This window comes from Lagenorhynchus albirostris, chromosome 20, assembly GCF_949774975.1.
Source record: "Lagenorhynchus albirostris chromosome 20, mLagAlb1.1, whole genome shotgun sequence".
NCBI lineage: Eukaryota > Metazoa > Chordata > Mammalia > Artiodactyla > Delphinidae > Lagenorhynchus > Lagenorhynchus albirostris.
In genome coordinates this window covers 58,400,310-58,418,537 of record NC_083114.1, presented here as the reverse complement: position 1 = coordinate 58,418,537, position 18,228 = coordinate 58,400,310, and the positions used below count along the sequence as shown (strand labels likewise).

General features: G+C 41.4%; 1 protein-coding gene across 3 annotated transcripts in view; it reads left to right on the top strand.

The window, feature by feature from the left end:
• GNA13 (G protein subunit alpha 13) overlaps positions 1-18,228 on the top strand; it is a 39,730-nt gene that overhangs the window by 11,437 nt on the left and 10,065 nt on the right. The window lies entirely within an intron of this gene.

Genomic DNA, 18,228 nt, shown 5'->3' with positions numbered 1-18,228 from the left:
TTATATTCATAAAATACTGAATCATTTTTTTTTTAAGATTTCATGTTACTTTTTGTGAGATTTTGGAACTACTGACCACTTTGTTAAAAAAAAAAACACCAACTTTCATTAGCCTAAAAGAATAATGGAGCAAAATAAACAAATTTCAATTTTGCTCCCCTAAAGAAAATGAAATTTTAATTTTTTTTTTTTTTTTGCGGTACGTGGCCTCTCACTGCTGTGGCCTCTCCCGTCGCGGAGCACAGGCTCCAGACGCGCAGGCTCAGCAGCCATGGCTCACAGGCCCAGCCGCTGCGCAGCCTGTGGGATCTTCCCAGACCGGGGCACGAACCCGTGTCCCCTGCATTGGCAGGCGGACTCTCAACCACTGCGCCACCAGGGAAGCCTCGAAATTTTAATTTTGCCATTTAAAAACAATGTTAGCCAGCAAACAAAACTCTTGTATTGTCACCCCCGTCCCCCAAAATAACCCAGTGTGTTTGGGTTCTTCCAACCAGTGCAGCTACATTTAGCCTGTTAATAGGACATCTCTTTTCTCCCTTCTAGAGAGGTTAAACAAGAAGTGCTGGGATAATGAGTACTGTCATGGGGGTGAGAGACTTTCGCTTTCCTTTTCAATATCCTGGTTACCATTTTTTGATCCCTGGGTAATCTTTTAAAAATTATTTTCCTGTTAGATAGAATGAACTTCCTCAATAGAAATTGTATAGAGAGTCTGTCCTCTTATATCATGTGACTTGCATTTAGGCTTCACGCTGTGTAGTGTGGTGGTTTCCATTTATTGATATTAAGTAAAAGAAACACTCACAGAAGCTGCTGGCAGTGAGCAGTGGCTCTAGCTTCTCCAGGTTGCTAGCGAGTTGCTCACAAGGGGTTTCCTGGCCAGCTTGGCTCCGCGAGGCCTCAAAGATGAGAGGATGCACACACCTGTGCTTCAGACAGGTAAACTTGTCTGCTGTTCAAATGTCCGATGGTCTCTTAAATTCATTTTTAGTAATTTTTTTTAAATCTAAATAATTAAATGCTTCATATTCACAAAGCTGCAAATACCATATATCCTAGTTGAAATATTTTTAAAAGAGTGATGTGATTTAGCCTACTGAGTTAAATATTGCAGTACAAATGATTTCCCATTTTTAACTGATACTGACTTGCCACGTTTGCAGTAAAACTGCCTTTGTTAGCTACAGCTTCAAAAATGCTGGGGACATTGAATCATCGTATAGATTATATACACTTCAGCTCTAGGCTAGGGTAAGGAGAATTATACTTAACTTTTTTCTTGACTTTTTAAACTGTTATGTTATGATCAAATGCTACAATCAATTTTAAGATGGCGTTACAATCTAGTAAGAAACCAAGGTTCCCATCTCTTGTATTTTGCACATTTGGCCTTAATGTAAGATAGCTTTCTTTTGAAAAAGGTGCTTTATTTAAAAAAAAAATCATTCTGTAGAACTTTGTTCTTTTGATAGGAATATATATACATATCCATTTGATATTTTTATATGTAACTATTTTATACTGTGTGCAGATATTAAGGTTTAGGGCATTACTTCAGAAGTATCCGTTTTTCATCATGATAATCTGAATTCTTTTCTTCTCAAATGTGAAAACTGAAGAGCAAGTGTAAAAGAACAAGAAGGCCTTGGGTAGCACATTTCAGGAGACGTATTCCTCTTTAACAAGAGTTAAGCCTTAGTGAAATCATGGTACCTGGCAGCTTTCAGCAGCTGTTCAGGGACATGTTACCTGCCACCTGTTAGTGAGTCAGGTGCCTTTCTGCAGGCTGGGTACTTGCTGGCAAACCACATGAGAGTAATCTTTGTTCCCGTTGATCTTGGATGCAAACAAGTAAATAATCCCACCTGTGATAAATGCTCTGGAGGAGAAGAGAAAGCAACGAGAGGGCAGTCAGAGGAGGTGATACTGAAGTTGAGACCCCAGGGGTGGGAAAGGGTCGGCCAGGCCAGGAGAGGGGAGAGTTGGACAGGCAGAAGGAGCATCACGTGTGCAGGGCCTGCCGCGGGCCAGGGCTCGCCTGAGTGCGGGAATCCGAGGAGAGGGAGGAGAGCCTTTGGGCTGTCCTGGGGGCCCGAGCAGCCCCAGAGCTGGGAGGCTTCTGCAGAAGGAGCTCTCCTTGTCAGGTGGTCGCCATGGGATGCATCAGGGACACTTGGTAGGGGAGTCATGGGGCTGCCGATGGATTGACTGAGGGGAGGGAGAAAAGCATGAGTAAAGAGGGGCTTGGATTTCTGGTTTGACAACCAGGTGGGCAGTGATGCTTTTTGCTGAAATGAAAAGACCCTGTGAGAAGGAAATTTGAGGGGGAAGAGTACGGCTTTAGTTTGGGTTTATTGGGTTTTGAGCTTTCTGAGACATACAGGAGGAATCAGGTAGACAGTTGGGTATATATGTCTGGAATCTAGAACAGAGCTTCGTGCTAGAGGGAGAAATTTCAGAGCTGTTTGTGTTCAGATGATATTTAAAGTCTTTAGAACGCGTACAGTTACTCAGGGAAAGGGCGTAAAATCAGTTAGGGCTCAGGAAAGAGTCTTAAGGAACCTTCAGACTGTTTGAGACTGTTCAGAGGAGGAGATGCTAGCGGAGATGGCCAGAAAGGTAGAAGACGTTCAGGAACGTGTAATGCCATGGGGGCCGGGAGAGGGTTTTAAAGAGGAATAAATGGTCAGGAGCGCCACGTGCCCCTGAGAGGTCTCGTGAGGTGAAGACGGACGTGTCCATTGATGCCGGACAGCAGGAAGGTTACTGCTGGCTGGCAGGTGATGCGAGGAAGTGGAGAAGTTCTCTTGAAGTCCAGCTGACTCTTCTCATTGCCCTTTTGCAGCGCGTTCAGCCCACCTGACGTACTAGGTTGGGTTTTTTCAAGCCTTTTTAAAGTCTAAGAGTATATTGTATTTATATTAACCAATTTCTTTGAATCTCACTCTCAGAAGAAGAGTTAATATCAGTTAATGATAGTGTTAATCTGTTGGGCCAGGCAAACACAAATAATGTTTACTTGAGACCATTGCTTATGCAGTGAGGGCGGTAACTTAGCAGCGATGCTCCTTCCCTCCTTCAGCAGGCGTGTGCTGAGTATCTGCCCGCACCATGTTCTGGGATGAGCAGGCCCTGGGACTCAGGAGCTGCCTGGCTGGCCTGCCTTCACGGAGGCTCTCGATCCAGTGAGGAGGGCATAAGTCACCCAGCGGTGGCTGCAAATGATACAGTAAACGGTGTAGAGTGCTGCATTGGCAACCTCTCTTCCGAGAGTTTGCAGAATCAGCAAGTGTTCACTGACTGAGAAGAGGCCTAGGAGGGCAGGTAGGCCAGTTCGCTTCGCTTTGTACATAAAACCCAGATCCATCAGGGTTAAGGTCGTAGCTAGTTTGGGTGTGACAGTCATAATTACTGCTGTGCTTCCCTGTGCCCCTTAATAACACATTAGCCCCGTAGTGACTTAGAAACAGGAATTGATACTCCAGCACACGTTATGAGCTGTTACCCACATTCATCAACATGTAAAACATTCCAGGCTGCATGTGTCTTTGCTGTCTGACCTGATTGATCGGAGGTGAGGGGTGGCGTGCGGAGCTTCTCTGCCGCCGAGAGTTTGGGGTGATGGCTTGAATGTGAAATCCATCGAAGTCTGGGTTTTCCTGTCACCTGCTGTGATCTTAGGCATAGAATTACTTTGTTAATTAACGTGGATTATTGCGTAATGTTTGAGTTGTGGGGATTTCAAGATGCATTGCAGCACATCGGCCCAGAGCAGAGCTTTCCATCTGGTGTCCGTTCACAAGGACTTCTGGGTGTTAAAAAGTGCTTGTATGAGCCCCTCTATTTAGATAGCAGGGGAATTGAAACTATATTTGGGAAGTTATGTCTTATGTTGGAAAACTGCACATTCTTTTTTTTTTTAACAACTGAGGTCATTTCTTTTAGAATTCGAGACATTTCTTTATATGCTGTTGGGATTGTGTATGATTGACCCTTTTCAAAAAAGTATTTTAACTTTGAGGAATTTTTAAGGGTTCAAAACTCTAAGCTTTTTAGTGTTATCATTATGCGAAAACTGAAAAACAGGGAAGCTGTTTTTGTTTTTTGATTTGAAATGGGCTCCAGGATCTAAATTAGCTTTTTTTTAAAATTTAGATTTTAAAACGTGTGTGCGCCCACTGTAGGGTGTCGCCTAGCTGGCCACCACCCTCCACCCCGAGCCATCTGCGTTGACAGTTGGGTGTATTTTCCTCCAGCATTTGAATACACTGTTGGCTGTTGAGTTAAACTTTTCTGTAGTTTTGTACAGTTTTCTCTCCTGTTCATTTAATGTTGTGCCATTAGCATTTCTTGGAGGAGGTGATTTTTCTCAGAGGACTGGTAAGGCATTCTTCTAGAAATGGATGTGCGTTTTTGACTTACATGGAAAATTCTTTCATATATACGTATTTATGAGTAGTAGGGTGGTAAATAGTAACCTGGAATAAATATTCGGTAAATCGTGCCACGTTGCTGCCGTAGTGAGCAGCACCGTACACCGTGTCAGAGCTAGCCCGCCTCTGCGGTGTTCAGCTCCTTCCTCACACTTAAAATGTGTGTCTGATTTTTCAGGGAATAAGATTTTATAAAGAAATGCTGGCTGCCACTCTGAAACCTGTATTTTAAAGAAGCGGCTGTAATTCTTATATAGGGTTTTGAAAATAATTGATACTTTAAGATAACAAAGTTGAGCAGCATATAAGTGTAAGACATAAGCACCTATAAATGCTTATTAGACATATGGCCAAACTCTTTTTTCTGTCTCTTCAGGATGAAGCATTTTAATAAAATAAAGGCCTTCTTTTTTGTGACATCTGTAGTAGAATTATTAAACTGCATTTACCTTTTGTGTTATATGTCAACTGGAATTTGGTGGGGCGACAGGAGTACTCTTAGAAAACTAAGATCATTGGCTTTAAATCATTTTGGTGATAAGTCTAATTAGAAAACTTGATATAAAAAAGAATTTATTAATTTGTGAGCAGTGGCAAGAAAACGGCAATTTACAAAATAAAGTGTTAACTTCTTTCCAAAAATTTCTTATTACTAATATCGTGCACTAGTTTGTTTTTATAGCTTATATGCAAGAAAAATCTGAAACTAACTGTTTAGAGGTATTCTTTCTGAAATTCTGTTTAGGCTATTATAAACTATCTTAGTTTGGAGAGCTATTTAATTTGAAAAATATTTTCAAATGTTTGGATGGTTTTTAACGTAACTGACTAGTTTTGGCTCTTTTGGGAGTTTTGAGTGACGTACATAGAAAATGCCAGCAAGAAATTTGGAAGTGCATTCAGTTGGAGGCTACTTAATTTTGACCTGTCTACAGAGCAAAAGAAAATAGCTTGTATTTCTTTGAATATAAGTAAATACTGTCTTTCTCCTTGTGAACCAAAGAACAGGCATGAGTGGTAGTACTTTATGCTTCAGTGATAAAGATGACAGTATCCCCTTATTAAACATGTGCTGTGTGTCACTTCAATACCTTACAATGTTTTTGTCCAGAGAAAAATGAATAGAGAAAGTCATTAAAAAAGAAAAAAAGGTAGGTCATCTCAAAGATAAGAAATAGTAAAATGGGTCCTTTGTGAGGACCAGGCAAAACAAGAATGTTGGAAGGGCAGGCGGATGAACGCAGAAGTGAGGCTGTTCGTGGCGAGGGCCTGAGCACCAGGAGCGTCTCATGCCTACCCTGTGTGTGGGCTCGCCAGCCGCTCCATTGTAGTTTATTTTGAAATAAAAACTAAGGAAAAAAGACCCAGAACCCATCCAGTAAGAAGTATTGCCTTCTGTCTTTATTACTAGCCACGTCCTTATTGAAAGGAGGAGTCTGGATTCATTAGCCAGCTTTGACCTCAAATATTTCCATTTTGTACCTTACTTATTTGGCATTTAATTTTTGCTGTAAACCTTATATATAAGTAAATGCTAGATGGAAAGGCTTACACTACACAGAGTCTATTCATAGAATATTTAAAGCCTCCTTATTTAGATGTGGCTTCACCAGGATATTTGCAGGGCTGAAATTACAAGTGTATACAAAATATGAATTATTGATTAAAAAAAAAACAACCGTACTTCTAGGTCACTTTTAAAGGCAAGTTAATTAGTTTCCTATTGAATAGATGTTCTCCAAATATATGCATAGTGAAGCCTGCCTAATGAATATTCAGAGAACATTTCTACCTGGCTTAGTTTTGGGATTATAAGACTGATGAAAATTAAAGGCATGTTATAGGTATACAGAAACCTTGCTACGGCAATCAGGGCAGCACCATACGGCAGTTGAGTTCACAGTTGTAACCAGTTTAAAGAGTAAACAGATTTGTAATTTTATGTCTTGATTCCTTTTCCTCTTTGAATATTCCAAATTTGCAAATGGAAGGACTTAAAGTGCATGGCAAGGGTGTGAACCACTTTAAACGGTTGCATTTAGCTATTTTAGAACACAGACCTCTGTTCTGTAGTTTACTAGTACTTCAGGAAGTGTTTGTTGTTTGTAGTACTTGGCTAGTGGTTGCTTCTCTATATAAAGAGAAACTGGATATTAACTTCGAGTTATGCCATCATTTTCAGAATCACATGTATACTTAGATTTCAAAAGAAAATTTCTCACTGCTTAATTGTCTTGGTAATATAGATTTTCTTTGAATTTTAATATTTCTTGTACTCTCAAGAAATATGTTTACTCTTAAAAAACTATTTTAGGTAATGCTAATCTCATAACTAAAAGGACCTCCACACATAAAAATGGGATGCTTTTTTTCCTTTTTTTGGCTGCGTTGGGTCTTCCTTGCTGCGCGCGGGCTTTCTCTAGTTGCGGCGAGTGGGGTCTACTCTTCGTTGTGCTGCGCAGGTTTCTCATTGCGGTGGCTTCTCTTGTTGCAGAGCACGGGCTCTAGGTGTGTAGGCTTCTGTAGTTGTGACTAGCGGGCTCTAGAGCGCAGGCTCAGTAGTTGTGGCGCACGGGCTTAGTTGCTCCGCGGCACATGGGATCTTCCTGGACCAGGGCTCGAACCCGTGTCCCCTGCATTGGCAGGTGGATTCTTAACCACTGTGCCACCAGGGAAGCCCGGGATGCTTTTTAATTCACTTCTTTCTTTCTAATTGACTTACTTCTTCACAGTGGATTTTCTGCCATTTATAGTCATACCTAATAAGCCTGCAGTTAAATTCCAGACATTTTACAAGATTAAGCAACAGTAGTTCATTTTAGTAGCAAACTGAAATCCACTGCATTACTTATAGTTTGCATTTGATGGAATTCTGTTACCTCTTTTTTCATTCCACAGTGTAATTTTCACCTGTTTACCAGGTAAAAAGATAGTGCTCCTTATGTGCTCCTTATTAAACACTTTGCATTGCTTTATTTACCTGTCATGCAAAGTTTCAGTGTCTGTTGCAGAAGCAAAATAATTTTATAAGTTTGATTGAGGTTTTAAGTTCATTAGGGTCCTATTGCTAAAATATAAGTAGCAGTTCTAATACTTGTTCTCATTTATGCTTTTTTTAGCTGCTTAACAGTGTTACAGCTAGAGTACCAGGTGCATTAATTTTTAACCACAAAAATCTCTGGGAGTTAAGTTTTGAAGGCTGTTGGACATTTGAAAATGGGCTCTAGGAATATGGAGAGGAAGGCTGCTAGCACTGTAGTAACACAGGAAATAAAGTGTGTCTGAATCACCAAATCAGTTTTTAAAAAAGAGAAAGAGGGCTTCCCTGGTGGCGCAGTGGTTGAGAGTCTGCCTGCCGATGCAGGGGACGTGGGTTCGTGCCCCGGTCCGGGAAGATCCCACATGCCGCTGAGCGGCTGGGCCTGTGAGCCATGGCCGCTGAGCCTGCGCATCCGGAGCCTCTGCTCCGCAACGGGAGAGGCCACGACGGTGAGAGGCCCGTGTACCACAAAAAAAAAAAGAGAGAGAGAGAAAGAAAGCTATTAGCATAAACAGCTAATTCTGCTGTTTATGTCACAATTCAAATATGTCAAATGGAGGCCTGATGCTTTTCATGTGAGACCTAGTTGAACTCAAGTAAATATTGCTTGAAACCTACTTTTGTAATAAGATGAAGAAGCTAAATAAGTTTCTGATCTGGATTCTTAATATTCTTGGCATTTTTACAAAGCTTTTAATAAAAACCCTAGCTGATTTGATATAATCAGTATCAAAAGGTAAAATTAATATAAAATCCAGTTTTGAATAAAATCTGCTGTCTGTGCAGATCTGAGCTGATGCTAGAGCCGGCCCCTCAGAACCATGTCTCGTGGGCCTTCGGAAAAGTTTGGTTTGGTGGAGTTGTGGTGGGCCTGGGGATCTTTGTCTCTAAGGAGCGCGTTAGGTGGTTCTGAGGCACTGCCAAGATGAAGAAGCGCTTGGCTAGCACAGGAGTCAGAGGCTTTCTGTAAAGGGCCAGGTGGTGTGACACTTTAGACGTCACGTGCCAGGAGACAAAATCAGTGTAACAGGAGAGAGTTCAGGTTTGCACAGATTTTTTTATTGACGCAATTCAGAACATAATAAAGTTGCCTACGTTTTTTTGTAGTATAGGTTTACTAATGAGAAGAATTGGATTCTTTTGGAAGGGGATAACATTTTGCTTAAGTAGGGTTCAGGGTTTTGGTGTTCCCTGTTATCACAGTCAGGTGCAAATGTTCATCCATTAACGATTTTACACGTTCCGCCCTTGGAAGTGTCTTTGCACACAGATGGGTACTGCCTAGTGAGCATTTGGGGGAGTTTTTTTGTTTTGTTTTGTTTTTAATTTTTATTTTATTTATTTATTTATTTTTGGCTGTGTTGGGTCTTCATTGCTGCGCGCAGGCTTTCTCTAGTTGCGGCGAGCGGGGGCTACTCTTCGTTGCAGTGCGCGGGCTTCTCATTGCAGTGGCTTCTCCTGTTGCGGAGCACAGGCTCTAGGCGTGCAGGCTTCAGTAGTTGTGGCACATGGGCCCAGTAGTTGTGGCTCGAGGGCTCTAGAGCGCAGGCTCAGTAGTTGTGGCGCACGGGGCTTCATTGCTCCGTGGCATATGGGATCTTCCCGGACCAGGGCTCAAACCCGTGCCTCCTACATTGGCAGGTGGATTCTTAGCCACTGTGCCACCAGGGAAACCCAAGCATCTGGTTTTAATTGAGCATAGACTTTGCTTGGAAGACATTTAGAGAATTCTGTTAGCTTGTTCCTGGTGTTTGCCTCTGGGCATGTCATTTACATTGCAGGTTTACCATTTCCAGTCGTTGCACAGTTAAATGGATTTTGAAGTATGGATTTTTTTTTACACTTGTATTATGGTCTGAAAGATGTTACTGGAACTGTAGTTTGACTTTAGAAATGTATATCTGCTGCACATTTGCATGAGAATGGAGGCCTACTGTTTTAACTTGACAGCAAAGAAAGGGTATAAAGCAGTTGGACATTGCTTATGATTCCAGTAACACTAATTGTCAACATGATTTTACCACAGTATAAAGTTTGCAAAAAACCGTTTTGCCTTTTAGTTTTGTATTGAATTCATTATGAAATGTAATCAAGTCTTCCCTAAAGCTGATTTTGAAAAGCCATTCAGTGTTCTGCATTAGTGGTTGAAGGTGGTTCTTGTTCAGAAAAAAATTCGATTTCATCCATTAGTTCAGAAAATCTCAGTAAAAACTTACCTCTGCCAAGACATCGAACTGGTGTAATAGGGCAAATCAGCATATTCAGCTTCTGTTTCTGACAGAAATTCACGGAGCTGGTGATGGTCAAGTCCATGAGAGTGAATTAAATTCGTTGTTAACAATACTGGTTCAGTAACAATATAGATTTAATGTATTTCCTACAGAGTCCCTGCTGGTGAAGAATACATGATGTAACCATCTTCACAGTCTTTGTAAATGTGTCCTTTTTCTTCTCCCCACATTTTTACCACCGTCAGTTGTAGTACACGTCCCAATTCAGGTTGTGCTGATGTAGTGTTTGCTCAGCTTCCTTGAAAATATCCTCATCTGTAGTTCTTCCACACAGCCTGTTTATACAGGCTTATTCTTCAGTCACTTCACCCTTGGCATTGATCCCTTGAGTACACAACCGCTGAGCAGTCCGTGGCAGTCCTTGCTTGGCTAACAAATGCGAACTCCTTGGAAACTTGTCAGCTATCAGCTGCCGTCTCATTTTCGTTTTTTCCCTCTTGTGAAGAAATTCTGTGATGAGCTATTCCATATAAAGTTTTGTAATTTTTCTGACTATTGCTTTTCTGTAGGAGTTGGGATTATTTTGCAGAGTGTTTGTCTGGTAGTGTTGATGTCCGTGTGTACTTTTAGCGCAGTTGTAGGGTCATTGCGTAATAAACACGGGGCTTTGCCATCTCATTTGATATCAAAATGATCCATATTCCATTGTGCCTTGAAAGCGCGACACAAAGTCCTCTTCTTTTCTGCTTGTTTTGCTGGACGTGCACTAGTAATAATAAAAAAACAAAAAGTCGTGGTATTGCACTACTGATGACACTTGAAACATTTTCACGTTATAACTGCGTCCGTGCAGTTCGTGGTGCAGAGTGAAGAGCACCACGCGTGGCCTGTCACGACTGCTCTCCTGGCGGCGGCCAGGAAGCAGCTGTAGACAGTAAGGACATAAACCGATGAGCACGGCTGTGCTCCGATGCGGTGTTATTTATGGACACTGAAATTTGAATTTCATATCATTTTCAGATATCATGAAGTAGTCTTTTAATTTTATTTTTTTCCAAACTCCTTAGATGGGCCACACAAACACAGACAGTGGGCTGGGTCTGGCCTACAGGTCATGGTTGGAGGACCCTGGGCTAGAATATATGAAACACAAGAAGGGAGCGCCCCAGTGGCTCCCCCTCTGCCGCAGTGGCATCCGCTCCGCTCCTGTGCTACTCCTGCAGCTCTAGGGCCTGGGCCGTTTCTACAGCCCCTGTTACAGATTACCAAACTGCTTTCTAGAATATGTATGCCTTGCTTTTAAAATATCTGAAGTTGATCCTTATCTCTATAGACCTTAGAAATTTAAATAAGACTTTGAAGTTAAAATCTCCTCTAGATTGTACCTATATTGTTTAAGTAGAGTTGTCCCCTTCCTGTTGCTATAAAGCTGCCAGTAAATGAGTATATTCTTCTTAAAAAGCAGATAATTTCTTCTTGTGTATTCTTTGGCTATCTAGCTGAAATTCCACATCCTTTTTTTTTTTAAATTAATTTATTTATTTTTGGCTGCTTTGGGTCTTTGTTGCTGCGCACGGGCTTTCTCTAGTTGCGGCGAGTGCGGGCTACCCTTCGTTGTGGTGCGCAGGCTTCTCATTGCGGTGGCTTCTCTTGTTGCGGAGCACAGGCTCTAGGCGCAAGGGCTTCAGTAGTTGTGGCACGCAGGCTCAGTAGTTGTGGCTCGCAGGCTTTAGAGCACAGGCTCAGTAGTTGTGGCGCACGGGCTTAGTTGCTCCGTGGCATGTGGGATCTTCTCGGTCCAGGGCTCGAACCCGTGTCCCCTGCGCTGGCAGGCGGATTCTTAACCACTGCGCCACCAGGGCAGCCCCTCCACATCCTTTTAAAGTAGTACATTCTAAATCCTGTCCTGTATATATTTTAGCCGTGCACAAGAGGGTGCTGAATAAATCTGTCACTTGTTTGATAACTGGGCCAATAAACTGCCAGGTATCCCTATAATTACACATTTGTTTAATAGAAGTTATTTTCTAATTTGTGTTCTCAGCTCTTCTGTTACCTTCAAACTCAGGGTCCCTGACCCGTTTTGTCTCTGCAAGCAAAGACAGTCTTTCTAACACATGACTCTTGTAAATGGGGACGACATTGAAGCCATTCCTAGTTTAGGCTCAGCTCTGCAAAGCTGACACAAATTAATATCATGTCATTTTATTTTGTCCTTGAGTTAACTTCACCAGGGTTCCCTGGCTTTGTCAGTAGCAGAGCCTGTCTTGCGAGTAGAACCCAGGCCCACTGGCTGCTCTGCCCTTGTTTAGGCAGAACCCAAACATCCACAGGTTAAGGAAGTACGGAAACTTCAGGAGTGCCGCGCCACTGCGGACGCTTCAGCCTTGCTTCGGTAACTAGAAAGTTATCTCAGCATTTCAAACAGAGAAAAAGAACTAAGGGATGACCTAAAACATCTGAAACTTAAAAAGTCGTAAGTGCGAAATGGCTTTTCTTTGGAATTTTATTAAAAATTCCCTTCCGTAACATAAATCATACTGTGGAGAGTTACAATAGCTCTCAAGTCATAACCAACAAAGAGTGAGTCTTAAACCCATGGTCTTTCTTGCCTGATACATGAAATTGTTTACTTCTGTGTTAGCCAGGAGACTAAGCAACACAACCTGAATAATGAGTCACAACAAAAGTGACTTTAAGGGTAACAGGCACGTAGATAAAGGAAAGAAGAACTTAAATTTAAATCAATTGTACAAACTGAAATTGTTGCCTAGGGCAGACAGAGCTCTGGTGATTATGCATTGAACCACGCGACTTCCTCGTTTTACTGACGGTTAAATTGAGGCCCAGACAAGTCTAGAGACTTGCAGATGGCTCAGTGTTAGGGAAAGGACTAGATTTAGTGTTAATATTAGACAACCAGAAGACTTCCGATCACCTCTGAACCGGTTAGGGAAAAGGATTTGAGGGGAATCACCCCCTGGTTAGTCACACTTCATTCACCGGACACTTGGGGAGGAGGGAGCCAGGCCGCCAGGTGCCAGGCACTGAGCGAGGTATCCGATTTGCATGAGGGCCTAACGCTCAGACAAAAGGCCAGGGCAGAAGCTCTCGGTTACTGAGAACAGAGATGCCGTTATTCACTTTCTATGTCCTTCATGGTTCAGTTGCAAATAACACACATTTTATATTTTTTAGTTTGGTGGGGTTTTTTTGTTTTTTGAGGTTGTGAAAGATTTCTCTCTCTCTCTCTCTCTTTTTTTTTTTTCCCCAGTAAAAGGTCTTTAAAGCTACTGTAAGAAATTTCCCTTAGGGCTTCCCTGGTGGCGCAGTGGTTGAGAGTCCACCTGCCGATGCAGGGGACACGGGTTTGTGCCCCGGTCCGGGAAGATCCCACATGCCGCAGAGCAGCTGGGCCCGTGAGCCATGGCCGCTGAGCCTGCGCGTCCGGAGCCTGTGCTCCGCAACGGGAGAGGCCACGACAGTGAGAGGCCCGCGTACAGCAAAAAAAAAAAAAAAAAGAAATTTCCCTTAAATTACCTAATTCAGAAAAGTATTCATCCTTTTATAGCATGTGTGTGTTCGCATATGCACGTGTGCGTTTGCATGTGTGTGTTTAAAACTGTTTTGTTTCAGAATAGGTTCATTTGGCTAAACTTCATCTCTTAACAGTAAGAGTTACCACCACGTGCATTAAAAGATGATTAAGATTATTCTTATGTCTCCCACTTTCAGTTTTCTCACTAATGCAAGGATTAGTAGTATCACCTATGATGTAAATAGCTTTTTTTTGAGGAGTTATTTTAAACCAAAATGTGTTTTTCTTAGGAATAATATTTTAGAGCATTTATAATCCTTGAGTCCTGGCCGGGTGATGGGGGAGAAGGCAAAGGGGACTTTATTTAGGACTTAAAATATTAGGGATAATCCACGCATTTAAATGTGTGAAATGTATTAAAATGTTTTTATTTAGATTTTATACAGTCTCAAGTGCACAAAGGACTTTGTAAATTACACTGATGAAACTTTCTTCAGTAGAAGCTGAAACTTAATAACAGGAGCACGTGCATATTTGTGTTTTATTATTTGATTTTGGTGAGATGATGAATTCCTAATAAACAAAGGTATGTAATAATTTGAACCCCAAAGATCTAAGATTCCCTCTTAGGGAATGCAGTTAAATCAGGAAGCTTCAGTGAAAAGAACTTTCTAAATACTTTTTTATATTTGTATTGTAATACCAAGAGAAGAACAAATAGGGATGATTTTTCCTTTTTTCCTTTTTTGAAAAGAGAATATAGTCACTCACAGAAGTGCAAAGTTACCTTGTCCATATTTTAAATAGCGAAAATCAAAGCATATGTAATGCAGAACTATTCTTATCATAAATCCCCGAGTCCACATTTATTAATGGCATTAAGAATTTTTTGGATTACAGATAGATAATATAATGCATGTACTGTTTATTACGTAATCTCCACACTTCTTTTGTTTTTCTATTTATTTACTTATTATTACTTTCTATTATAATTTTTTGGCTGCGTCGGGTCTTAGTCGCGGCATGTGGGATCTTTCATTGCGGTGCGTGGGCTCTTCGTTGTGGTGCGCGGGCTTCTCTCTAGCTGTGCTGCGCAGACTCCATGGCGCCTGGGCTCTGTATCTGTGGCGTGTGGGCTCCAGGGCGCGTGGGATCTTAGTTCCCGACTAGGGATCGAACCCGCGTCCCCTGCATTCATTGCAAGGCGGATTCTTTACCACTGGACCAGCAGGGAAGTCCCTCCACACTTCTTTTGCAGCAAAACATTTGAACAGTTTCACTAAGTAGGAGAAATAAAGACTATACAAGGAGCCTCAGCCGCTTGAGGTCAGGTTTTGCTGCCAGGTGGGTGTAGGGGTGAGCATACGAGCAGCGTGTGGGTCGGGTAAGGGGTTGCGGAGCTTAGCTGTGTCAGCCCCTGCTTTAATTGAGCTCTTAACAGCATACATATTTCATATGTAGCGATTGTATCGAAATAATTGTTACCTGATGACTTATACTATGTTGTTACGTTAGTGTGCCAAAATTTATTAACTCATTCCCGTAATAAGTGGGAAAATAAACTTCCAAATCTTGCTATTATAGGTAGCATCAAGTAAAATATCGTTTTGTTTGTGTCGTTTTATGTTCAGTAAATTCCTTAGAATATGCAAAAGTTCATGAAAAGCTTTATACTACTCGTACTCTCTAAACAGTTTGTGTGAACTTGCAAGGTCGCTAGAATGAGTATACCAGTTTCCCAACACCCTCAGAAATGGTGGGTTCGGTGTAAGCGTTTAGCTCTTAAAGGGGGAAAGGCTTGCTGCTTTTGATAATATGTTCATCTTAGGGTTACTTTAACCTTCGTTTATTTGACCATTAGTTAAACAGCAATATTAATTGAAGTAAATTTTTGTGTAGTTGAACCTTCATTGTCAGTTTGGATATGGAACGTGTTATTTTCTCTTTCACACAGAGCTCCTTTGCTCTGGGGTCCCAAAGTGATGAGCAGCAGCCCGCACAGTGTGGGGCCGCTGCGAGTCCGCATTCTAGCTTATTACAGAAGCATCTGTAAGACACTCTCCTGTGATCTTGGCTTATTTTTCGTCCTCATAGTTTCACTATTCATATACTCAGTGTTGTAGCTGTTGTGTAGGAGAGAATCAATAGGACCTGTGTGTCAGTGAGTAGTAGGCGTATTAAAAACGTTGGATCTCTTTGCCTTAGTAATTCTTCTGAGATCACTAAGAATGTAATTCAAGAGCGCATAAAGCTGTTTACACAACATTATTTATTTTTAAAATATTAAAACCTTATTTAAAAGGTGGAAATAACTCAAATATCCAACATTAGATTAGCGGTTTTAGTTAACTTTTTAGCATATAAATACTGGGAATTATTTTGACCATTAAAATGTACTTACAGTTACGTAAGTGAAAAATAAGGATGCAGAGTTGTCTATATTATTTCAGCAGTGTTAAATATACAAAAAGTGATTGGAAGGCAATCTCTTCAAGCGTTAACTGTAGTTGTTTCTGAACGATGGAATTAATGATTATTGCCTCTTTCCTTCTTTGTTCCTTTTTCTAATTTTCAAGTTTTCTACAGTGAATTTTACTAATTCTAAAATCAAGGAAAGTCAATTAATGCAACATATAACACCAGTCAAAAAACACCTTTTTGGGGCTTCCCTGGTGGCGCAGTGGTTGGGAGTCCGCCTGCCGATGCAGGGGACACGGGTTCGTGCCCCGGTCCGGGAGGATCCTACGTGCTGCGGAGCAGCTGGGCCCGTGAGCCATGGCCGCTGAGCCTGTGCGTCCGTAGCCTGTGCTCCGCAACGGGAGAGGCCACAGCAGTGAGAGGCCCGCGTACCGCAAAAAAAAACCAAAACAAAAACAAAAAAACACCTTTCTGAAATGTTCTGAATTTCATTTAAGGTATTTAACATTATGTAAGTATTCAATATGCACATTACTGAAAGGGTAACAGTTCTGTAAGTCTTACTCATACAGAAACAGAGTGACTACTTTTTATCACATTTGTCCAAGAGACTCTACCGTGTATACTTCAGTGTAACAGGATTGGTAATATTCGTTTGAATTTTACTTTTTAAAGTACTTTAAATATATAGCCTCATTTGGGTTGTACAGACAACTCAATAAGTAAATATTGATGTTATTTAAAGATTAAGCCCAAATTCCCTTTGGCCTATATATGTTGTCCATCATAAAACCAAAAATATTATGTTTTTCATTAAAATGGATGAAATAATGCAAAGTACCTGTACAGGCTTGACCAAATAATCTCTTCATTACCCCAGAATGAATTTTTTGGAAGCTTTTTCTTTTCCCTTCTCTTAAAAATCTTTAGGTGCTATAATCTTATATATTTTTATATAAGATTTTTATAGCACCTAAAATATATAAGATTTTTATATAAGATTTTTATAGCACCTAAAAATCTTTAGGTGCTATAAACACTGTACGAATGTTCCAGGTCCAGAAGAAGGCAGACTCATCTGCCGCTGCTCCTTCGCAGTCACCAGGAGATCGCAGCCAGGCCTCCCCACCCCCCCTTCCCCCCCGTGCCCACCACAAGCACATGCCCGTGTACGCGCTCGCCACCATGTGCTTTAAGGCAGCAGTTCTCAAGTGTGGTCCGTGGACCACTGGGGATCCCAGAAACCCTTTAAAAGGAGTCTTCATGTTCAGCACTCTTGAGGGTGTCACTTAAGATGTTCTTTCCCTTCATTAAGCTGACACTCGCACCGATAGAACAGAACAGCAGGGCTGCAGTTGCCAGCCAGTGCCTGAGCGCAGATGGGGTATCAGCCCCAAACACACTACTAGTTGGTGTATTCATCACCGCTCTACATCTGCAGTTTAAGACACACATACCAGGTTCACTGAAGAGATCCTTGATTAAGCAGTAAAAGTTGTTTTAAATCAGTTTCAGCAGCTCTGTACTACACCATATGCTGGCTTGGGCGGCACCCTGAAAACGCTCCTGCAGCAGGACTGTGGTCTCCAGGGAAAATACTTTTGTGACTGGTTGTGACGTGAGCTGAACTAACTGTATTTTTCGTGGAACACCATTTCTACTTGAAAGAAACAATCAACTTACTCAGACTTGGGCATTTGACAGGCATTGTTTTAGAAAATGAATGAAGTTTAGCCTGCCAGTTCAAGGAAAGTAACAGTATTTGTTGCCATTGATAAAATTTGAGCTTTCAAGTGAAAATCAGAATTTAGGAAAACTTGTATCTGCCCACCACTGTGAGGTTGTCAACTTTCCAAGCCTTAAGGCTTCTTATGAGATCATTATGATGTTAATGAATATGATTTTCTTAATATTATGTCATGAAACATGCCGACATTTGGAAGAGCTGTATACTTAATTGCCCACCATGTTCCATGTGATCAGCGCTTGGTGTTACAAAATTGTGGGTGGGTGAAAGACCCACTCAAAGTACAAGATAGACCAGTGAATTTTAGTGTCTGTAACAAAAGTGCAGAAAGTTCATCCGTAGGCTTTCCCTTCCACAGGGACGTCACTTTCAAGAAACTACCATTTGTCAAATTCTGGTGTAGAAACAAAAATATCTACAGTTACAAAGGTTATCAAAATGCTCCCTTTTCCAATCAGCATTCTTTGTGAGGCCAGATCTTCATATGCTACAGCGGAAACGACCTGTAGTAGCAGTTCAGATGCAGAAGCAGAAGTGTCTCACTGGCTTTTATGAAGCTACACTAAAATATGTTAACGTGAATGGGTTTATTATTGATATTTTTAAATGAATTAATAAATATTTGTTACAGTGTCTCAGTTTTACTTTCTAACGTGGTAAGTACTGGTAACCATAACCCACTTAAACAACGTCTTTTCGGGATCCTGAAGAATTTTAAGACGTGTGAAGGGATCCAGAGACTAAAATCTTGAGAACTGCCGCTTTAAGGCCTCGTGACTCAAAACTGTGGTCCCAGAAATCACCTGAATTGCAGGAAT